At 41.4% G+C, this 22,720-nt stretch overlaps 1 protein-coding gene and 1 non-coding gene across 2 annotated transcripts in view; one reads left to right on the top strand and one right to left on the bottom strand.

The window, feature by feature from the left end:
- The window catches only part of IGF2BP3 (insulin like growth factor 2 mRNA binding protein 3), a 144,360-nt gene that overhangs the window by 5,374 nt on the left and 116,266 nt on the right, over window positions 1-22,720 (top strand). The window lies entirely within an intron of this gene.
- LOC125281130 (U6 spliceosomal RNA) lies at window positions 6,078-6,180 on the bottom strand. Its single transcript, XR_007188237.1, has one exon. It is a non-coding gene; the product is annotated as a U6 spliceosomal RNA (small nuclear RNA).

Below are 22,720 nucleotides of genomic sequence, written 5' to 3'. Positions count from 1 at the left end.
TTACTTTAAATGTCTATTTAAAAGTGCTGCATTTTAACAGCTGTGTGTATGGAATATGATTTCACACAACCAGCAATGTGTCCATTAGCCAGGGCAAATGATCCTGTTGTCCCAGGCCAATAAGAGCTGTTTTTAATGCTGAACATTTAAACATAGGCATGAATAGCTGTGCTGCTCCTTGCTCATCAGTTTGGGACAGGTGAATCTTGTGAATTAGATTTCTCACACATACAGAGACTTGAGGTTCTGTCTGTTAGGAAACTTTAATGGCTGGTACAGAATCATAAGCACTGTCTTTGGAGGGCTCAGTTTAAGGTCAGTAATGCACGACTGCCTAAGTGATTGCAGCCAACAAGATTTTTCTTGATTTCATGTTGTTTTCTCAGTACAGTTTGAGAGATAGTAAAAGATTTCTTAACTTTGGCATTATTAGAATTAAAGTATATATATAAATGAATGTTGATAAGTCGCTTCTGTGGGGCTGTCCACAGTAACAAGGAAGACATGGGAACATGACATGTGCCTGGAGCCAGTGGGAATTGAGAATCTTGGCTTCTGTTTCTGGTTTTCCTTTTGATTTGTGTGATCACTTACATTCTCTGTTCACGCCAAATGCCACTATAATAAACTAACGGGGCATATTTTGTTCTGAGTTCTGCCATTCTGCTTGAAATGAATTACCGGCTGAGGCTTAAAAATACCTTTTGGAATTAGAGAGACGTGGGGTCTTCCCTGTACAGAACTCGTATTTTCTGCAGTATGACGGCTCAGCTGCTTTTACACGTGTACCTCTTTCGGGCAGTCAGCAAGAGGGAAATGATCTTTGTCATACTTTGAAATCCTTTTATGAGCCATACCATTGCAGTGAATGTGGTGTTATATAGGTCTTGGGTTTGTCTATTAAAGTGAAGTTGTTGAGCCATCTGGATTTATATTTGAAGTGGCTCCGTTGTAATTGTCTTTAGCAGTGTTCAGATGTCAACTTTCCTAGCAGTAACTAATTTTTGAATTGTATGATTTATCCGTTATTATGGTATGATTTATTTAGGTGGTTGGTTGCTTCTGGGAGGATGGAGAACGGCTGTGCTATTCTTAGCCAAGTTTCCTTTATTGACTGTTGCCTCTGATTCAAGCTTCTAGAGTCACAAGACAGGAGGTGGCAGTGTGGTAGCGGTGACCAAGGGTTGGGATTGGCCCTTTTAGTTAGGAACTCTGCCCCATAAATCTGATGTTTAAAAAACTGGCTTGGTCTGCAGGGTTTTGCTTGAAAGCTGGTGGCAAATACATTTTTCAGTCCTGCATTAAAAGTGAGGGTGTAATTTATCATGGTCTGAAATTGCTGTTTGGCAAGTATTGGTAAATAAACAGTTATAAATATTAATACAGTATGTGGATTTTGTTGCCCTGAAGGGGAATACATTGTACATAAATTATGCATTTTAGAGAATTATCCTGAGACCATTTAACTTGATTAGGAGGTAGTTTGAAATTATTTTAGATATATTCTTTGAGGAATCTAGTGGAACTATAAGGGGTTTTTTGGTTTGTTTTTTGGAGATTTTATTTGTAAGTAATCCCAGTGTGGGGCTCAAACTCACTACCGTGAGATCGAGAGTTTCATGCTCCACTGGCTGAGCCAGGCAGGCACACCAAGTGGAGCTACAAGTTGAGAGAGGTCTAAGTCTTTAGAATAGCTGGCATTATCACTTAGTTGTTGAGTCCATTGTTATCATGGTGTTTCAGTTAGCTCTTGCTTTATAATCAACTACCCCAAAACCTAGTGGCTCAAAACAATTTACTCTTCCTCACTATTCTGTGGGTCTGCTTGGTTGTTGGTTCTGTTCCACGTGGTGTCATTCTGGGTCCTTTGCTGAACTGGTCTAAAAGGTCCTAGATGGCTTCATTCACATGGCTGGCCTCTTCGTGCCATTCCACATGAGTTTTCTCCGCATGGTGTCTCAGCGCTCCGTAGTAGCCCTTGGCTACCAAGTGAGAGTAAGTAGACAGTGCTAGACCTCTTAAAGGCTAGGCCCAGGATTCACACATTATCCCATCCATGCTGTCGATCAGGGCGAGTTACAAGGCCAGCACGGATTCAGGGGGCATATGGAAATAGTCTCCATCTCTTGATGGTAGAGTGGCGTGAATGTACAGAGGAAGGAATTGCTGGTGACCATCTTTATAGATTTTCTTCCATAAATGGAAGGAAGGAAGGAGTAGTTTCTTCAAAGTCATTGGAATCTAAAATATCTGAAAAATACATTTAGTACTAGAAATGGGGAGCCAGTTCCCATTGTAATATCCTGGCAAGAGATGATGATATTATTTACTTTGGAGGTGATGAATAGTGGTCAGTGGCTGTATGTTTCTAAGAAAGAACTAAGAGGATTTGCTGATGAGAGGAGAAGAGTAAAGCATGACAAGAAGATTTTTTTTGGTGAGAAAAACTAGGTGGAATGGAAGTGGTGCCATTTACCAAAATGGAGAGTATTGGGGAAGGAACAAATTCTTGGGTAGAAATCAGGAACTTCACTTTTGGCGTATTATGTCTCTGATGCATGTTAGAAATTTAAGTGAAGAAGTCAAGTAGGTAGTTGGAAATATCAGTCTGGAGGGTAGGAATTGGAGGTGAAAATAGGAGATGCCCCTAGGTTATGATATTTAAAGTCATGGAATTGGACAGGATTACCGAGGTACTGAGTATGGGGCTTCAGGAGGAAAGAGAGGTCAGCAAAGGAGAGTGAGGGAGGCCAGTAACATAGAGGAAAGCAAGCAGAGTGAACTGCTTTTGGGAGATTCATGAAAAAAGCCCGTGGATTAGGAAGGTGTGATCAACTGTATGGAATACCACTGAGAGTTAGTGATTTAGGTGTGTGAATGTGAATGGGGATCGTGGTAAGTTACAGCCTTCTGGTTTGGCAGTAGATAGATGGAGAGTGATTTATGAATTTTGGAGCAACCTGGAATATAGCCTTTCTTTCAGAATTCATTTATTAGTATCTATTTTTTTTTTTTTTTTTTTTACTTTCCAGAAATATCTCTGAGTATGTTCTATTTATAACCTGCTAGAGATGGAGGAGTCCTAAGTTTAGTAGATCCTCTCGCCAGTGGACAAGACTTGTTTGTTTCAGTTGACCTACTCTCTGGCAGCTGTTCCAACACTTCTGGTCACTGAGCTCACGTTCTAGATAACCCATTCTACTTTTTGTTAATATACATTTGGAAAATCCTTTGAAGCTGTCTGAGGTTTCAAGGCAATGTAGACCAAGTCCAGGGCTTCTCTGTGGTTATCTAAAGTCTTGATTTAAGGGGCACCTGGGTGGCTCAGTCAGTTAAGCTTCTACCTTTGGCTTAGGTCATGATCCCGGGATCCTGGCATCGGGCTCCCTGCTTGGCAGGGAACCTGCTTGTCCCTCTCCCTCTGGTGCTCCCCCTGCTTGTGCTTGCTCGCTCTCTCTCCAAAAAAAAAAAAAAAAAAAAGGACTTGATTTGAGTATGTTAACTGATGGGAATTAAAAACTTAAAGATATGATTTGACAGGCAAGGTTGAAACTGTTGGGCAAAACATTTATGGATATCATGGGCTAAATTTAAAATACTTCTATCACTTCGTTATTTTAGGATGCTGGAGTAAGTAAAGCATTCCTTCCATTTTATTCATAAAAATTTAACTATAAGCAATACAAGAAACCTTTTGTCGGTACCCTAAATTCCCTCATTTTTGCATATTTAAAAATCTGGTCCTTGGTAAAGCAGCCTTCTCCTCAAATTATGAATCCTGGTTTTGGCCTCGGTTGTCACTGAAACTCGGTGATGCGTTAGATCAGTTGATTCGAGACCATGACTGGGTCTCAGTAACTCTTTTAAGACTTGGTTTATGCAAGCCCTTTGCTTAGTCAAGTACTGCTTTCAGAATGTGTTAAATATCTGCTATTTTAAGAAAGGAAAACCAATAAAAATGAGCTAGCATAGTTGATTTTTTTTTTTTTTTTTTTTTAGTGGTATTAGTTGTTCAACCAAAGGATTCTCCGTAAACGCCCGAGCAAAGTGACTTGCCCAGGGCACTGCAGGTAATTCGAGGAACCCATTTTCCCCTTCCTTCGACTCTGCCCCGCCTTCATTCCTCTCCTTCCAGTTGTCAAATCCTAAAAGTAGCTTACACAGCAGTCTGATCATGTTTGCAGTGGCAAGTTGGAGCAGAGATGTCCTGTTTCTTGCTTTCTCTGAAGAAAAAAAGAAATCTTGTTTGGCTTCTTTGAAGGTTGATTTTTTTTTTTTTTTTGTCTTCCTGTAGGAAAAAGACGAGTACAGGTAGTCTGGAATCTGGGACTTACTATAGAGTAAAAATATCTGGACGTCCTGTTGTAAGGTGGAAAGGGGAACTGCTTCTTCCTTGAAGGTATTTTTTAGCCGCTTCATCTTACTATAAATGAATTGCAGAGAAGCTGTAGGGGGCCCTAAGGAGGTGTGAGAGTATAACAGAGGGCACGAGGAAGTAGATGCCTTGGCTTTATCTCAGGCATGTGATTGTGACTCAGGGGATGTGTTTTAGATTGCAAAAGAGGTAGAAGTGTTCGGAGTGGAGTCCACGGTGCCCGGTTGTCCCAGCTCCTTAGCAAGTTTAGTAGGATCCTGGCTTGCAGAAGGAAGTCTTTTAAACTTGGAATATTGTTAAGGATTGGGAGAGAATAGGAGGGAAGAATTGTGCTGGAACTTTTTGATGAGGAGCTCTGATACTTGTGGAACTGAAGGGTGTTGCCAGAAGAGTGTGGATGTGAGGTCGAAGATCTGGGTTGAATCCCAAGTCCGTTTTCTAAATGCATGATGTTGATTAAGGACGAGGAAATTGAGGTCTGGGGAGGTTAGAATGGTAAACAATGCCTGATAGGATCCTGGGGACAATGTTAAGCATCAGTACCGTATTATTCCTTAGTAACTTCAGTGGCAGCTGGGTGTATTTTTGCCCCTGAGATTTAAGTATGAAGGCTGGATGTAGATAATATTTGGTGATAACAGAAATACCGAAAACTTCTGTTCTGGTTTTGGGTGTGGACTCGTGTAAGTAGAAATCTGTGGTTGGTGTTTGTTTTTCATTGAGCATGTAATACCTTAAAAAATTATGGTATAACCTAGATATAATATATAAATTTTAAGTAAACAACTTGAATTTTTATGAATGTATGCATTCAAATTAATTCAAAACACAAATGTGAAAAGATTTGCTTTTCAGTCCTCTTTATCTCCATGTATTTCCCTGGTCTTATAGCTGGTAATTTGGTATATTCCAGAAATTATTCTATGCATGAATCAATAAACTTTTTTTTTTTTTTTTTAAAGATTTTATTTATTTGACAGACCACAAGCAGGGGGAGTTGCCGGCAGAAGAGAGAGAGAAGCAGGCTCCCCACTGAGCAGGGAGCCCAGTGCGGGGCCTGGATCCCAGGACCCTGGGATCATGACCTGAGCAGAAGGCAGATGCTTAACAGGCTGAGCCAACCCAGGCGCCCCTCAGTACACATTTTTTTAAATTTAATAATCAAATTATATTGTTTATAATTTGTGTTTTTACTAAATAATGTATCCTGAAGAATCTTCAGTGTAGGTACAAATAGTTCATTTTTTTTTTTTTAAAGATTTTATTTATTTGACAGAGATAGAGACAGCCAGCGAGAGAGGGAACACAAGCAGGGGGAGTGGGAGAGGAAGAAGCAGGCTCAGGGGCTCGATCCCGTAACGCCGGGATCACGCCCTGAGCCGAAGGCAGACACTTAACCGCTGTGCCACCCAGGTGCCCCAATAGTTCATTTTTTTAAAACTCACCCTATTGTTCAACGTAGGTGAGCAGCAGTTTAACCGTTCTTTTCATAGTAGTCTCAGTTGAGTGTATTTTTATGTCATAAGACTCTTGGTTATTTTTATAAGGTAAATTCTTAGATTGGGAATTGCTATGTCAGAAGACATGCATATTTAAATTTGTAAGCGCTCTGCCAGAAACACTTAACTTATATTGACATGGTTAGTCATAAGACAACCAGGAGAGCAGTTTTCTTTTCCTACTTCTTTTTTTTTTTTTTTTTCCATATATGGAACTCTTTACGAATGTGCGTGTCATCCTTGTGCAGGGGCACGCTAATCTTCTCCGTATCGTCCCTGTTCGGCGTATGTACTGCCGGAGCGAGCCCAAGAGCGCGATTTTCAATGAAGTATGCAGTGAGACGGTTTGGTTCAAAACTGTCTTTTCAAGCATGGAGGACTGAATGAATCTAGGAATAGTCTTATTCTTTATGCCATGGATGTTGTGTTAACTCTGACAAGTCTAGTCCTTATTCATTTGTGCGTTTTGTATGTAAAAATAAAGTTAAAAACTATAAAGATTAAGTTCTGACAACTTGTAGCTCGAATACATTGGGTTTATATTCTCCCAGTCTTAGCACCTTAGCACCTTGAATTTTGGATTTTACCTCCGGGACTAATAATATTTTCTTGCAGTGAGAACTTCACTAAGTCATATTTTGAGGAAAATTTTGATTAAAAGTTAGTTTCTGAAACAGAGTGCAACTGAGCTTCCTACTCTCGCTGGGCAGATGATTGGGGAGCTTAGTTAAAAGAACCTGTGATGGTTTCCAGTTACGGAATAGGTCATGGGATGCAAGGAGGGCATAGGGAATATAGTCCATGGTACTGTAATAGCCTCGTGTGGTGAGAGATGAGGGCTGCACTTGTGAGCAGAGCATAACATATAGACTAGTTGAATTGCTGTGTTGTACACCTGAGACTAATGTAACATTGCACTTCAATAATACATTATTTAAAACACGAGGAACCTATGATGGTAAAGCTGTTTGAAAAGTGATTGTGTTCTCCCCCGTGATTCCCAAATGTCTGTTTTAGGGGTGCCTGGGTGGCTCAGTCAGTTAAGCGTCAGGCTCTTCATCTCAGCTCAGGTCTTGATCTCAGGGTGCTGAGTTCAAGCCCAGCATTGGGTTCTACGCTGTGCGTGGAGCCTACTTTAAAAAAAAAAAAAAAAGATTACCAAATATTCGTTTTAAAAGTCAGCTGCTCTTGGAAAAATGGAGACACTCTTGTGTTTTTTTGTTTTGTTTTGAGAGAGAAATGTGGTTGAAAAACTTAATTTTAAAGTAATCTTACAATTTTTTGGGTGCTGCTTTACCAATTTCTGCATTTTGGCGTTTCAGAAAGGAGTTTATTTCCCATGGCTGATGTAAATTTTTAGTTTAACAAGCATAGATTGAGCACCTGTGCTTGAGGCCAGTTTAATGCTCCGTACGTTTCAGGGGCCAGAAAGAATAAGATACTTGTTCTTATACATGGAGTATAGTGGCTTTCATTTTGTTCTTTTTCATCGCCTGGGTGATATTTTTATCTTGAACACCAGCAGTGGCTCACTATGGCATTGGCCCAAGGGTGGATGAATATCTCTGCAGGTAAAGAGGAGGTGTAAATATGTCGTGGGGTTTATATGGTATGCCCCAGAAACACGGAGTGGGGGGCATTAGGCTTAGGTGGGTATTGGTACAGCCCAGCAGGGATAGGTTCAGAGAGGGATGTGAAGGTAGATGGGGATGTGTGTGCAGCGGGGATGGAAAAAGGCAGGAGGGACAGCAGGAGCCAAGGTGTGTGAGTGTGAAATATCCCGGTGTGTGCAGGGGAACTACAAGCTGTTTGGGATTAGAAAGGCTCAAGTGTGAGGCTGGATAGTGATTGAGGCTGAGCGCAGAGGGGGTGGTGAGAGCAGCCTGTGTGCTTGAGGAGTGACTGTGACTTTGTTTCTTGATGTGTTTAACTTCCAGGGCTCAGTCAGTTTAGTTAATGCCATTTAGCGGATGGTCATTTGGGATCATCACGCGAGACTTGATGCCTCGATTAATTTGGGGTTCTGCTCACCAGAGATCATCTTGAAATGCTTTTGCCTTTGAAGTACTTTGTGAGAATGGCTGTGCCCTAATAAACTCCGTGGGATTTAGGGCTGTTCTTAGGACACCTTCTGACAGGGTAACGAGGGTAAATTGTGAAATGATGGGGAGCCCTGTAGTAAGACTGACTGAGCCTGTGTTGTTATAGGTCGCGTGTGACAAGACAGTCACCTGTAGTAACGGTTAAAACACCTGGTACTCTGTGATTTTTATTAAAGCATTTCAAATGATGTAATGAACTGTTGGAGAAAAATGAGACACTTCTGTGTGCATACACGATTGGCTGAGCAAAATTGGGGGGGGGGCAGTAAAGCCCAGCAGCAGGGAGGGCCAGTGACATCTCGCTTGGGAACACCTAGACCTTGGTTAGAACGCTTGCTCAGCTCTGTGATCCTGGGGACACTGATGAAACTCTCCTCACCTCGTAGTTTATCTGGAAATAGGGACGATAAAACTTACTGCACAAGGTCGTCGGGAATTAAATGATGTGTGTAAGGGATTCCTTGGAGTATCAGACACCTAAGTGGTATTGTCTCCTATTAATAAGCTTGTGTGGGCGCCTGGGTGGTTCAGTCCGTTGGGTGTCTGCCTTCGGCTCAGGTCATGATCCCAGGGTCCTGGGATCGAGTCCCACGTTGGGCTCCTTGCTCGGCGGGGAGCCTGCTTCTCCCTCTGCCTGCTGCTCCCCCTGCTTGTGCTCGCACGCTCTCGCTCTCTATTAAGTAAATAAAACCTTTAAAAAACAAAAAGCTTGTGTATTTACATGTAGCAATTGGAAAAAAAAGTTTATTCCTGCATAATCCCATGGTTTGTGTCTCATACGCACGTAGAAAGTTTTCACATTTCTTTGTAGAACATGAGTGTGTTGTGAAGAAGACTTTGTACTTGGTGTCTAGATGTGTAGCTTTTAGGGTCCCTAAAATCTATCTAGTTGTGAAATTGTCTTGAGATACTGTTTTTTGTTTTTGTTTTTGTTTTTAAAGATTTTATTTATTTAACAGAGAGAGACAGCCAGCGAGAGAGGGAACACAAGCAGGGGGAGTGGGAGAGAAGAAGCAGGCTCCCAGCGGAGAAGCCTGATGTGGGGCTCGATCCCAGAATGCCGGGATCACGCCCTGAGCCAAAGGCAGATGCTTAACCACTGAGCCACCCAGGCACCCCTGTCTTGAGATACTATTTAAAAAAAAAAAAAAAAAAAAAAGATTGGGAGGGGCGCCTGGGTGGCTCAGTTAGTTAAGCGTCTGCCTTTGGCTCAGGTCTTGAAGCCAGGGTCCTGGGATCAAGCCCAGCTCCCTGCTCAGTGGGGAGTCTGCTTCTCCCTCTGGGCCCCCTCACTCCCACCTCCTGTGTGTGCGTGCATTCTCTCACTCACAAAAATAAATAACATCTTTAGAAAAAAAGGTTACGAGATAAATAACTGCTGTTAATTTCAAAGAGGGAGACAACACAGTACAAAAATGTACAAAAAATGTAAGTAAAATGTACAAAAATGTGGGAGCTGGAAAGGAAATATCTGAAAAGCCAATGTACTTAGGAAAAGATACTTAATCTTAGTAGTTATGAGGTCAATGACAATTGTAATGGCAATTTTTGCCTATCAGGTTGGGAAAAATGAACAAGATGGATAATGTCTGGTGTTGGCAAGAGTGTGAAGGAATGGGCGTTCATAAGCTAGAGAGTAAGTTGGCAGACTCCTTGGTAGGTCATTTGGCAGTATCTGTCAGAGCTTAAAATGTAACCCCCAACCGTGTATATGAAGTATGAAGAAGATCCAGCCTCACACAGATGTATAGTTGGAAATGGAAAAGGATATTTTAATCATCTTTTTGGATAACTGTGGATATTCTTTGTTCCTACACCAAAACTCAACAAGTGATAGTTTTTTGAAGTTGAAATGTGGGATATCGTATCAGTGTGAAATCATATCCGTGAATTTTATACTGACAGGTAAAATCCATTTGTCTCTCTTACACTTTGAATGGCTCCTTTATCCTTAAATATTGGGAAACTGTCAAAGCTCATGGTTGTCCAAAATTTTGATTTTTTTTTTTTTTTTACTTAAAAGCTCAAATTTAGTCATTGGCAACAAATACTGTTACTTTTCTTGAAGTGACTGGCTGATTTTATTCTCTTTTGAGAAAATGTCTGCCAGATACTCAAGCTTAAATAAACACAGTTTGTCCATAGCTCTTTCAAGTAAAAATGGTGCTCTGTGAAAAAAAAGTGGCAGATTCAGTCTTGCAGCTCAAACAACTGCCCGGTGCTTTTTCTCCAGGAAAAGCCATGGTAGCTAGCAGGAGTACTTTATGCACACTGCCCTTTTCTTCACATAGTTATTGACAAGACGCGTACCCAGGGGTTACTGAAGAAAATCAATAGTTTTTACTGCTTCATCAAGGACATTTAAAAATGAAACTTGGATTGTATTTTGCTGCAAGTGACTGTGAAGAACGCGGTGACAGTGGCACTGCTTTGATTCCTGCTATGGTGCCAGCAATTTACCCGCCATTGTTTTTGCCCCTTTTGCTTCAGTGCAAATGTCAACACAGTGAAAAAGGCAAATAACATCCTAGTGTTATAAAAATAGTTTTGACCTCTTGCCCTCTTGACAGTGTCTCGGGGACCCTCAGGAGTCCACATACTATACAGTGAGAATTGCCACTCTACACTAATGAGATATTTGAAATTATTTGGATTCGGTTCTCCTGTGAATATGTATTTACATCATCACACAACAGATGGCAAGAACAAGTGAGGATTTTCTGCAACTCTGTGGCATGTTATCCCCAATAGGGAGTTTTACACAAGTCAGTTTGTGAAAAACAGGTGTGGGAAGAGAAAAAAAAACAAAAGAAAATAAGCACAAAGGAAAAAATCGAGGTGTATGAAGGATAAAATAATTGGAATGAATAGTTGGGGAGCCCTTAAATACACGTGAGTGAAATGGAGTGGGTTTGGAGGTTTAGGGACCCGCCTCACGCTTTAAGTTCCTTAAACCAAAGTGAACCTCCACATGTTGTTGGCTACATGTCTTGCCTCAGGAAATGGAGTCTTCAGTACCTTTGTTATTCCTAGGACATTGAAATCTAATCAGAATCTCAGGGCCTCATCAGTTTCTTTTGACAGCTGAGGTGTTTTGAGGCTGGAAGTTTGTGGTGACTCATTGTTTGTAGTGATGGCCAAGTGAGGAGTCCTGCCTCTGACCTATTTCAGCCCGCTTCCCTTGCCCTAAGGAACTGTTGGTTAAATATAGAAAATAACTTCCTTTGTTCCTATCACAGGAGGGCTACTTTTCTTGTCTTAGACAATTTTTTTCCCTTGAATTTCTAATACAACGAATGACCTTTCATGTTATTTCACCAAGTCTTATCCATTCTGTATATTTTTTTCTGGTTTGAGAAAGCTTGGTAGCTAGCCATTATGTTATCTTTTTGCAAATGGTACTGTTTTGCTGATCTTGAATCTTAGCAGTTTTTATTAAGATTTATCTTGAGAGAGAGCCTGTGTGTGTCGTGAGTTGGGGGAGGGGCAGAGGGAGAGAATTTCAAGCAGACTCCCTGCTGAGCGTGGGGCTCCTTCTCACAACCCATGACATAGATCATGACCTGAGCTGAAAATCAGGAGTTGGACACTACTCAAATGAGCCACCCAGGAGCCCCTGATGTTGGCAGTTTTTAAGTGATTGATTTAATAAACTTTTGAGTGTTTACTACTAGGGAATGCTTTAGGTTCTTGGGAGAGAGAATTAAATGGAAGATAAGAACTTAGCCATGAAGCTTGGGGTGCAGAGCAACACTGCCCACAAGAGCGGCCACTGGCCACAAGTGGCTCTCTAAGCAATTGAAATGTGGCTAGTCCAAATTCAGTGGTTGTGTACGTATAAAATACACACTGGATTTTGAAGACTCTTGAGAATAGAGGGACGCCTGGGTGGCTCAGTCAGTTAAGCATCTGCCTTCAGCTCAGGTCATGACCCCAGGGTCCTGCAGTCGAGTCCCGTATTGGGCTCCTTGCTCAGCCGGCAGCCTGTTTCTCCCTCAGCATTCTGCTCCCCCTGCTTGTGCTCTCTCTCTCTCTCTCTGACAAATAAATAAATAAATTAAAATCTTTAAAAAGAGAATATAAGGGGCGTCTGGGTGGCTCAGTCGTTAAGTGTCTGCCTTCAGCTCAGGGAGTGATCCCAGAGTCCTGGGATCGAGCCCCACATCAGGCTTCTCAGCTGGGAGTCTGCTTCTCCCTCTCCCACTCCCCCTGCTTGTGTTCCCTCTCTTGCTGGCTGTCTCTCTCTTTAATAAATAAAATCTTAAAAATAAAAATAAAAAGAATATAAAATATCTCATGGATAATTTTTGTGTTGATTTCACCTGTTTATTCTTTCTTGAATGTGGCTACAGGAAAACTTAATATTATATACGTGGCTTGCATTTGCAGCTTGTTATTTCTGTTGGGCAGCACAGATTTAGAGAGGAAATATGGACAAAATACGTAATGTGAGGCATGTTGAAGACTATGGAGAAAAACAAGGTGAGGAAGAATGAGACAACTGACAGGGGGCTTGGTTTTGATTTTTTCGTATCAGATGATACGGGAAGTCCTCACCAATATGGTGCTGCGTGAGCAGAGGCTTACAGGAGGTAAGGGAATGAGATGAGCAGGCAAGTAGGTGCCAAGTGGGTAAGAGTGACCCAAGCAGAGGGGACAGCCAAAGCCCATGCATGCTCATTGCCTTTCTAGTCAATAAGGAGGCCATCATGACTGGATTATACCAGCAGGAGGAGGTGACCATGCATGTTGGTAGATAGGGATGGAATGAGAGGAAGCCATGGATGGGTTTTTACTTATTTATTTATAAGACTTAGCACACACACGTGCATGGTCCAAGGAGGAACAGAAGGAGAGGGACAAGCAGACTCTGTGCTAAGCATGGAGCCTGATGTGGAGCTTGATCTCACGACCCTGAGATCACCACCTGAGCCAAAATCAGGAGCTGGATGCTCAACCAGCTGAGCCACCCAGGTGCCCCTGGAAGGATTTTTAGAAGGGACAGTTGTGATGAGATTTATCTTTGAAAGAGAACTCTCTCAAAATAGACCATGGTGGGCCAGTGGGATGGGATCGGGGAGACAAGTTAGGAGAAGATTATAATTGTAGAGGTCAGAGATGGTGATATTGGGACCAGAGCTATTGAGGTGTTGAGGTAGTGTTGATAAATGGTTAGAATCTTCTTCTTTTTTTTTTTTTTTAAGATTTATTTATTGGGGTGCCTGGGTGGTGCAGTCATTAAGCGTCTGCCCTCAGCTCAGGGCGTGATCCCAGTGTTCTGGGATCGAGCCCCACATCAGGCTTCTCCGCTAGGAGCCTGCTTCTTCCTCTCCCACTCCCCCTGCTTGTGTTCCCTCTCTCACTGGCTGTCTCTCTCTCTGTCAAATAAATCTTTTTTTTTTTTTAAAGATTTTATTTATTTATTTATTTATTTATTTATTTATTTATTTATTTGAGAGAGACAGTGACAGTGTGAGTGGGGTAGGGGTAGGGGCAGAGGGAGAGAATCTTTCAAGCACACTGCACACTGAGTGTGGAGTCCAGCGTGGGGCTCGATCCCCCGACCCATGAGATCATGACCTGAGCCGAAACCAAGAGTCAGAGGCTTAACTGACTGAGCCATCCAGGCCCCTGTGGAATTTTCTGTTTTGAGCAAAGGTGGAGTAACTGGGTGTAGGGAGTGATGAAGGAACCAAGGCTACCTTGACAGTTTGTATAGCTAAAGCACCTGGAAAAGTGACGTTTCCACTAATTGAGCAAGACTGTGGGAGTGGTGTGATGAGGGATAGGGGAGACAATGAGTTCAGTTTGGCCAGGTTAAGTTTGAGATACCTGTTAGACATGTGGAGATAGGACAGTGAATGGATAGTAAGCGGAGGACGGGGAACCAGTGATGGAGCCCAAGGACAGGCCCATGAAGTAGGAGAATCTAGAAAAGTACTTGGAGGTCAGATACCTGATGACAGTATTTAGTGGGAAGAGTCTTCAGCTGTGAGAAATCATGTAGAAGAGGGTGAGAATGGAGTTGGCAGTAGGACGGAATCCTTGCATTGTGTGGGTTTGTGAATTGATTGATGGAGAAGAGGTAGAGACAGTGAGCATGGATAGGCTTTCAGGTAGATTGCTGTAAAGACATGAGAGAAATGGGATGGTTGTTGGAGGGGTTGTCATCTAAAGGGAGAGTTTTGAAAGCTTTTTACTTCAATTTACAGGAAATTCCCAGAAACAGTACAGATGATCCATACCCCCTTTTCTAGTTGTCACATGTTAGTTTTGACAACTCGAATTTTTCTGGAAAATTTGAGAGTGAGTTGCAGAACTACCGCCATTCACCTCTAAATACTTCAGTGTATGTTTCCTAAAAACAACATTCTATTCCATGACCATAGTAAAACGACCAAAATAAAAAGGTTAACACTGATACAATAGTGTTTAATCTACAGATGTTGTTTAGATTTTGCCTGTTGTCCCAGTCTTTTTTTTTTTTTTTTTTTTTTGATCCTGGATTGAATCCAAGATTATATACTGCATTTAGTTGTGATGTTTCTTTGGTTTCTTTTAATCTGGAACAGTTGCTTCGTCTTTTGTCTTTGCTGTCCTTCATGTGTTGTTTTTCCTAAGACCTTCAGGTTTGTGAGGAGTATAAGCTAGTAATTTTGTAGAGTGTTCCTCAGTATTGGTTGGTTCAATGTCTCCCCATTGTCATGTGTCTTTGGTGTAATACCACAAAGGTAATGATGGCCTTAGTGTGCCACATCAGAAAGTATGAGATGTTGATTTTTGTTCCAGTAGTGGAGATATGTTATCTTAGACTGATTTTTTTTTTTTTTTTTTTAAGATTTTATTTTATTTGAGAGAGAGCAGGAGCTGGGGGTAGTTGGGGAGAGAGAGAAGCAGACTTTCTGCTGAGCAGGGAACCCGATGCGGGACTCGATCCCAGGACTCTGGGATTATGACCTGAGCTGAAGGCAGACACTTAACCAACTGAGCCACCCAGGCGCCCCTAGGCTGATTTGTTAAAGTGATATCTGCCAGTATTCTCTAGGGTAAAATTACTGTTTTCTCCTTTGTATTAAGAATCTTGTGGGGATATTTTAAGATGTGAGAGGATCCTACTTCTCATCATACTTTAACTAGTTTTAGGATTCGTTAATGATTCTTATCTGAAATCATTATTAATGTAGTAGTGGCTGCCATAGAGTGACTTTTTTTTTTTCAAGATTTTATTTATTCATTTGACAGACAGCCAGCGAGAGAGGGAACACAAGCAGGGGGTGTGGGGGAGGAAGAAGCAGGCTCCCAGTGGAGGAGCCTGATGCGGGGCTGGATCCCAGAACGCTGGGATCACTCCCTGCTGGGATCACTCCCTGAGCCACCGAGGCGCCCCAGCAATAGAGTGACTTTCTAATCCCATTATTTTGCCTGCATTTGTTAGTTGGAGTTTTACTTAAGGAAGAGTTTTCCCAGGGCGCCTGGGTGGCTCAGTCCATTAAGCGTTGACTCTTGATTTCACCTCAGGTCATGATCTCTGGGTCCTGGGATCAAGCCCCATGTCAGGCTACACACTCAGCACAGTGTCTGCTTGTCCCTCTGCCTCTGCCCCTCCTCCCTGCTCTCTGTCTCTAAAATAAATAAATAAAGGGGCGCCTGGGTGGCACAGCGGTTAAGCGTCTGCCTTCGGCTCAGGGCGTGATCCCGGCATTCCGGGATCGAGCCCCGCATCAGGCTCCTGTGCTATGAGCCTGCTTCTTCCTCTCCCACTCCCCCTGCTTGTGTTCCCTCTCTTGCTGTCTCTATCTCTGTCGAATAAATAAAATCTTTAAAAATAAATAAATAAATAAAAATCTTAAAATATTTTTTTACTTCTTCATTTGTGCATAGTAATACGGACTCATTCTTATTTCAGATTATAGCATGTTAACTATTTGTTTCTCTGAAGTAAGGTAAGAGGTGTTAGCATGGAGGTGGTATGCAAAAGGCGTGATTCAGCACAGATGGAAAGTAATTATGATAACCTAATGTCCAAAATACCAGATGAAATCTAGTGTTTCATTTTAAACGAGCAGTTTTGTACTTAATTTGAAAACTGAACTGCCTAAATGCAATAAATCTAATAGCTTTGACTCCCTTCTGGGGGTGTCTGATAACTAGTGAGAATCAGGTCATTCTTCATGTACAGGATAAAGTTCAGATACTGTGTCCTGTACCTGAAAATGTATATACTAGACAATAATTATTACACACCACTTGTAAGAACTGTTATTCAGATGTAGGTTATTTTGTTCCGTACTGCCTTACTTAATTTTAGCTCCTGGTCATGCATTCTTCCCAGGCTGTGGCATTTTGATGCATTAACTCGATCGTGTGAAATTAGTATTGCCATGCATTTCTTCAGTGTTTAATCTTCTGTCTCTTGGTGCGTGGTGTGCATGCTGAACCAAATCAATCAAAGAAATCTTTTTTTTTTAAGATTTTATTTTTAAGGGGCCCCTGGGTGGCGGAGTTAAGCATCTACTCTCTGTTTCAGATCAGGTCACGATCTCAGGGTCATGAGATCGAGCCCCACATCAAGCTCCATGCTGACCACGGATACTGCTTCATATTATCTCTTCCTATCACCCTCATTCTCTCTCTCTCTCTCTCTCTCTCTCTCTCTCTCTCTCGCGTGCACGCGCACGCATATGAATAAATCTTAAAAAAATTTTTATTTGTAAGTAATCTCTACACCCAATGTGGAGCTCGAACTCACGACCCCAGGATCAAGAATCACATGTTCCACTGATTGAGCCAACCGGGCGCCCCTCAAATGTAATCTTAAACTATTTTTTTTTTTTGAGATAGTATACCATATACAGAACACCCACATGAATTAGGTAAAACTAGTTTTTTGTATGGTAATTGAAAAGGTTAGAAGATTTAAGGGAGGGGTGCCTGGGTGGCACAGCGGTTAAGTGTCTGCCTTCGGCTCAGGGCGTGATCCCTGCGATCTGGGATCGAGCCCCACATCAGGCTCTTCTGCTATGAGCCTGCTTCCTCTCCCACTCCCCCTGCTTGTGTTCCCTCTCTCGCTGGCTGTCTCTATCTCTGTCGAATAAATAAATAAAATCTTTAAAAAAAAAAAAAAAGATTTAAGGGAGCCTGGCTGGCTCAGTTGGTAGAGCATGTGACTCTTGATCTCAGGTTTGTGAGTTTGAGCCTCATGTTGGGCATAGAACTTAATATAATCAAAAACATTTTTTAAAAACAAATTTTATTTGTTTATTTGAGAGAGAGAGACAGCACAAGCAGTGGGGGAGGGAGAGGGAAAAGCAACTCTCTGCTGAACTGGGAGCTTGCCGTGGGGCTCCCTCCCAGGACCCTGAGATCTTGACCTGAGCCGAAGGCAGACACTTAACCATCTGAGCCACCCAGGCGTCCCTTATTACAATTTTTTAAAAAGTAATAAAAATCTTTATCATTTTTTAAAGATTTTATTTATTTGGTGGGGGGAGAGAGAGAGAAAGAACGGAAACAACGGGCAGGGGGGAGGAACAGAGGGAGGAACAGCAGACTCCCCACTGAGCAGGGATTCCTACCGGGGACTTGATCCTAGGACGGACTTGATCCTAGGACACCAGGACCATGAACTGAGCCAGAGGCAGATGCTCAACCACTGAGCCACCCAGGTGCCCCAGCCCCCTTAGTGTTTTTAGAGGTTTTAAAAAAGCAGATTTTTTTGTTTGTTTAAGAAATCTCTACACTCAAAGTGGGGCTTGAATTCAAAATTCTGAGATTGAGAGTTGCAGGCTCTATTGACTGAGCCAGCCAAGTGCCTCTTAAAAAGCACTGTAAAGAGTGCCATGGGGGGTGCCTGGGTGGCTCAGTCGGTTAAGTGTTTGCCTTGGGCTCAGGTCATGATCCCAGGATCCTGGGATCGAACCCCACATTGGGCTTCCTGCTCAGTGGGGAGACTGCTTTTCCCTCTGCCCCTCACCTTGCTCGTGCTATCTCTTATTCCCCCCGCCAAATAAAATCTTTTTTTTTTTTTTTTAAAGATTTTTGTTTGACAGAGTGCTTAAGCAGGGGGAGCGAGAGGGAGAGGGAGAAGCAAGCTCCCCACTGAGCAGGGAGGCTGATGTGGGGCTCGATCCCAAGATCCTGGAATCATGACCTGAGCTGAAGGCAGATGCTTAACTGACTGAGCCACCCATGTGCCCCTCAAATAAAAAATTTTTTTTTAAGGTTTTATTTATTTATTTGACAGAGACAGCCAGCAAGAGAGGGAACACAAGCAGGGGGAGTGGGAGAGGAAGAAGTAGGCTCCCAGCAGAGGAGCCCGATGCGGGGCTCAATCCCAGGACTCTGGGATCTCGCCCTGAGCCGAAGGCAGACGCTTAATGACTGAACCACCCAGGCGCCCCTAAAATCTTTTTTTTTTTTTTTTTAAGAGTGCCTTGGAAGCTGAGAGGGGAGGAAATTGTGGTAATATATTATGTTCAATACTATTAAAAATAATGGAGTCTTTTTTTTTTTTTTTTTAAGTAAACTATGTCCAATGTGGGGCTCAAACTCAAGACCCCAAGATCCAAGAGTCACATGATTCATGGACTGAGCCAGCCAGGTGCCTCTGAAATAGTGGAGTCTTGATTTGAGGAGTAAAGTGTTTATCTGTATCTGGGCTGATAACAGGTTAAAACTTGTTTTAATTTTAATTTATTTTTAAGATTTTATTTGAGAGAGAGAGCATGAGCAGGGGAGAGGGGTGAAGGAAGAGGGAGAAGCAGACTCCCTGCTAATCAGGGAGCCTGACCCGGAGGCTTGATCTCAGGACCCCAGGATCACAAATATCTTTGTTATTAGTGGGATATTAACAATGTTACATTTCCTTACAAATACTTGTTACAGATTATCATAATTTTTGAAAATTCCAGGATGTGGTTTATTTCCATCATCAGTTATGGAAACAAATGTGTTGGGCAATATTAACTCAAAATTAAAAAAAGAACAAACCCCCAAACCTATGAAAATTTCAGAGCAATACTTTTAAAGGGCATGTGTATAACATATTACATTCTTTGGAACTAGTTCAGTGCTCTAAATTTAATTCTTAGTGTTCTTTTTCTCCCCAACTTCTTTATTTTTAAGATTTTATTTTTAAGCAAATCTCTACACCCAGTGTGGGGTTTGAACTCAGAACCCCGAGATCAAGAGATGCAGCCTCCTCCGACTGAGCCAGCTGGGTACCCCTCAACTTCTTTTCTTAAAAAAAAAGTAGACTCCATGGCCAGCATGGAGCCCAATATAGGGCTCGAACTCAGGACCCTGAGATCAAGACCTGACCTCAGGTCACGAGCTGGGTGCCCAACTGACTGAGCCATCCAAACAGCCCTTTTAAAAAAAAATTCTTTAAAAATATATATACTTTTCTTTGGGGGGGGGGGGCGGCAGAGGGAAAGGGAGAGTGAGAATCCCAAACAGGCTCTGTGCCCAGCACATGAGCCTGATGTGGGGCTTGATTGCAGAACCCTGAGATCATGACCTGAGCCACAATCAAGAGTTGGAGGCTTAACCACCTGAGCCACCCAGGTGCCCCTAAAAATATTTAAAATATTTTACTTTTAATGTTTATTTTTCTAATGGTGTTTTTAAACTGCTTTTTTGGGTTTCCAGCCTGTTTTATTTTTAAAATTAGAATTTTTGTTGAAAAATCTTAATAAAATATTCTGGAAAAGACAAATTTGATTTGTAAACTTAAAAGAAATAGGATTTTAAAGAAGAAAATTATTTTTAGGCTTTTTGTTTGTTTTTTAAGGTTTTATTTGAGAGAGAGAGCACGAGTATGAGCGGGGTGGAGGGGGAGGAGGAGAAGCAGACTCCCTGCTGAGCAGGGAGCCTGAGGTGGGGCTCGATCCCAGCACTCTGAGATCATGACCTGAGCCCAAGGCAGATGCTTAATCGACTAAGCTACACAAGCGTCCCTTTTTTTCTTTTTTAAAAGATTTTATTTTAACTGATCTCTACATCCAACATGGGGCTTGAATTTACAGCCCCGAGATCAAGAGTCAACATTGACTGAGCCAGCTAGGTACCCCTATTTTTAGCTTTTAAGCCGTTAACAACATAAATGATGTAAAGTGAAATTTACATTAATGCATTTTTTTAACAAATGAAATACTGGTGTGTTTTAGTTCTCGGTGGAAATTTAAAACAGTGTACATCAGTCTGGCTGATTCTGAATTTATAGACTTGCTTAAAGTAATAGCTTTTATACAAACTACATAATTAAGTGTTATTAAATATAATGAAATCACAACTAATAATTTGATACTGTGTAATGTATCTGATTAGTTATGTGTCTTCAATTTAAACAAGTTTATTTTAAAAATAATGCTGTTTATACTGTCTAAATTTGTAGATCTGACATTTGGGTTTTGGTCGTGTTAGATTTGTGTTATCAGTGTGAATGTTTAACTTTTTCCGAGTAAGCTCTAAATTTTATAATAGTGCAGGGTACCTGGCTAGGTCAGTGAGTAGAGTGTGCAACTCTTGATCCTTGGGGTCATGAGTTGGAGCCCCACATTGGGGGTAGAGGTGACATTAAAATTTTTTTTTTTTTTTTTTAGAAGTACTGGGGTGGCTCAGTCAGGCCTCTAGCTCTTGATTTCAGCTTGTGATCTCAGGGTTGAGGGGTCCATCCCCACGTTGGGCTCCACACTCAACGGGGAGTCTACTTGGGATTCTTTCTCTCCCTCTGCCCCTCCCCCCAAAATAAAAAATACATCTTTTAAAAAAGTGTTTTTATAATGCAATTAATTTTAAAATGTTAAAATTTCAGATGCTTTCTAATGGCTTGGTTAAAAATCATAAAATTCTGGTAACTAGTTCTATTGTAATTTTTCATTTGTTGTAAATACTGCTGTCCTAAATCGCTAAATTTGTCAGTGGGCTAGGTGGATGTTTTAATAAAATAACCTCAAAATACCTAAAACAAATAGTTAATTTTCTTAAAGATTTTATTCTGAAATAATCTCTATACCCAACATGGGGTTCAAGCTTAGAACCCCGAGATTGAGAGTCACATGCTCTTCTGACTGAGCCAGCCAGGCACCCCAGTACTGAAACTTTTTGATTAACTTTGAAATATTATGACTTCTTGAAATCTGGGGATTGGTCTCAGCAAAGTTTGAGTATGTAGTAATTTTTGTTATTCCAATAATGAAGCAAACACAAAAATGCTGAATTAAAATTTTGGAAAATACAGTTCTTCATTATTTGAACAAAACTTTAAAATTCCCAAGATCACATGAATCCATAGCCAACTGATAATAAATCTGTTTCAGGAGATTGTTTTAATGTTATTGGTATTTGCAGTTTGACCTCTTGGCTTATTTGCAGTTCAATTTTCTTTCAACTTTCCTATTGAGCCCTGCCAGTGATAACCCGTGTGCCCAGGTGGCAGGGAGACAGAGAAGCATTATTTTCTCTTTTGAAGGAGAAAAACTAACATTTTATGGTAATTTTATTCCATTAGAACAAATTTATATGAAATGTGCATTAACATCTTTTTAGCTATTGTCGTAATTGGCAGTAACTTTAAATGCATAGCTGGATTTAATCTTTCAGACTGATAATTTGCAATTTCTGGAGGAAATTGGGGAGGTGTTAAGGTGGAGGAGGTGGGAGCTGTTAAGATTCTGGAAGTCTCTTCTGTCTACGGAATTTAAAGATGTGTGTGTTATAAGTAAATCAGATTTGGTGGTTTTCTTGTTTTGATGCTATTTGGTTTCCTAACTGTCATGACTCTGAATTTACAGGCTCTTGAAGAGCTAAAACCAAATTGCACATACAGCATTTTTCCTGTTGCTTTTTCTGCTTATATCAAAGTGGAGATAGAATTGTAATAGTTTTTTAGTTACCCACTTTCTGTATTTAAAGCCTTCCCAGGTCTCAAAATAGTTAAAGTTCTAAACATAGGGGTAAATAAATATTTAAAGGCTGTCCCAACAGATAAATCTATAGGGAAAGGAATTAGAATCCCAGATATTTGTAAATGACATTGTAGTCTTAAATTTAAGATGTGTTCTGGGTTTAATCATCAGTAGAGTATGCGAAATATAAGTGTATGTTAAGACCTCTTAGGGAAAAAAAGTTAAACTTTGACCTAGGTCCTTTTCCAGCCCTTCTGAGTCTGGGTAAAAATTAAAGTGACCTGATAAGCGGACGAACGGTGGTTAGGGGTGTGTTTGTGTGCTGCCCCCTGGTGGACGGTCTGTCCTGATAGCTTATTTTGCATTTGTTTCTACAAGTCAGTCTTTACGTAATTAATTAAAGTGCTTGGCCGCTTAACAGGTTCTTAAGTGTTTTGAAAATGCTTAAGCTTTTATTTCAACATTTTTACAAGGTGTTAAAGTCTAAAGCCCAGCCCACTAAAATTTTAATGCCCTGTACAGATTGTTAACGACAGATTTAGTTTGCGATAGTTTTTCTAATAGTAAAGCGTTCAAAAGGGTTAGAACATTTAGGAGAGGGCTGGACGGACGGGGTGGAAAAGGGCATTTTAAACTCTTGGTGTTATTATTACAGAGAAAGCCTGAGAGCAGGTAGATGTGCTGTGGGTGCACTTGAGAGTCTGTACGGTAGGTAGTGCGCAAAGGCGGGAGCCTCGTATACTTGTATACTGTCATGCGCGGTGCCCTGTCTCCTGTTGGCTTATGCTAAACCTTTTTGGCCAATTATGTTAACGTGGTCAAGAAGACCAAGAGTTT

This window comes from Ursus arctos, unplaced genomic scaffold (genome assembly GCF_023065955.2).
Source record: "Ursus arctos isolate Adak ecotype North America unplaced genomic scaffold, UrsArc2.0 scaffold_3, whole genome shotgun sequence".
In the NCBI taxonomy this organism is placed as follows: Eukaryota; Metazoa; Chordata; class Mammalia; order Carnivora; family Ursidae; genus Ursus; species Ursus arctos.
Note: the sequence above shows the minus strand (reverse complement) of the source record. Positions and strands in the feature narration are given on the sequence as shown.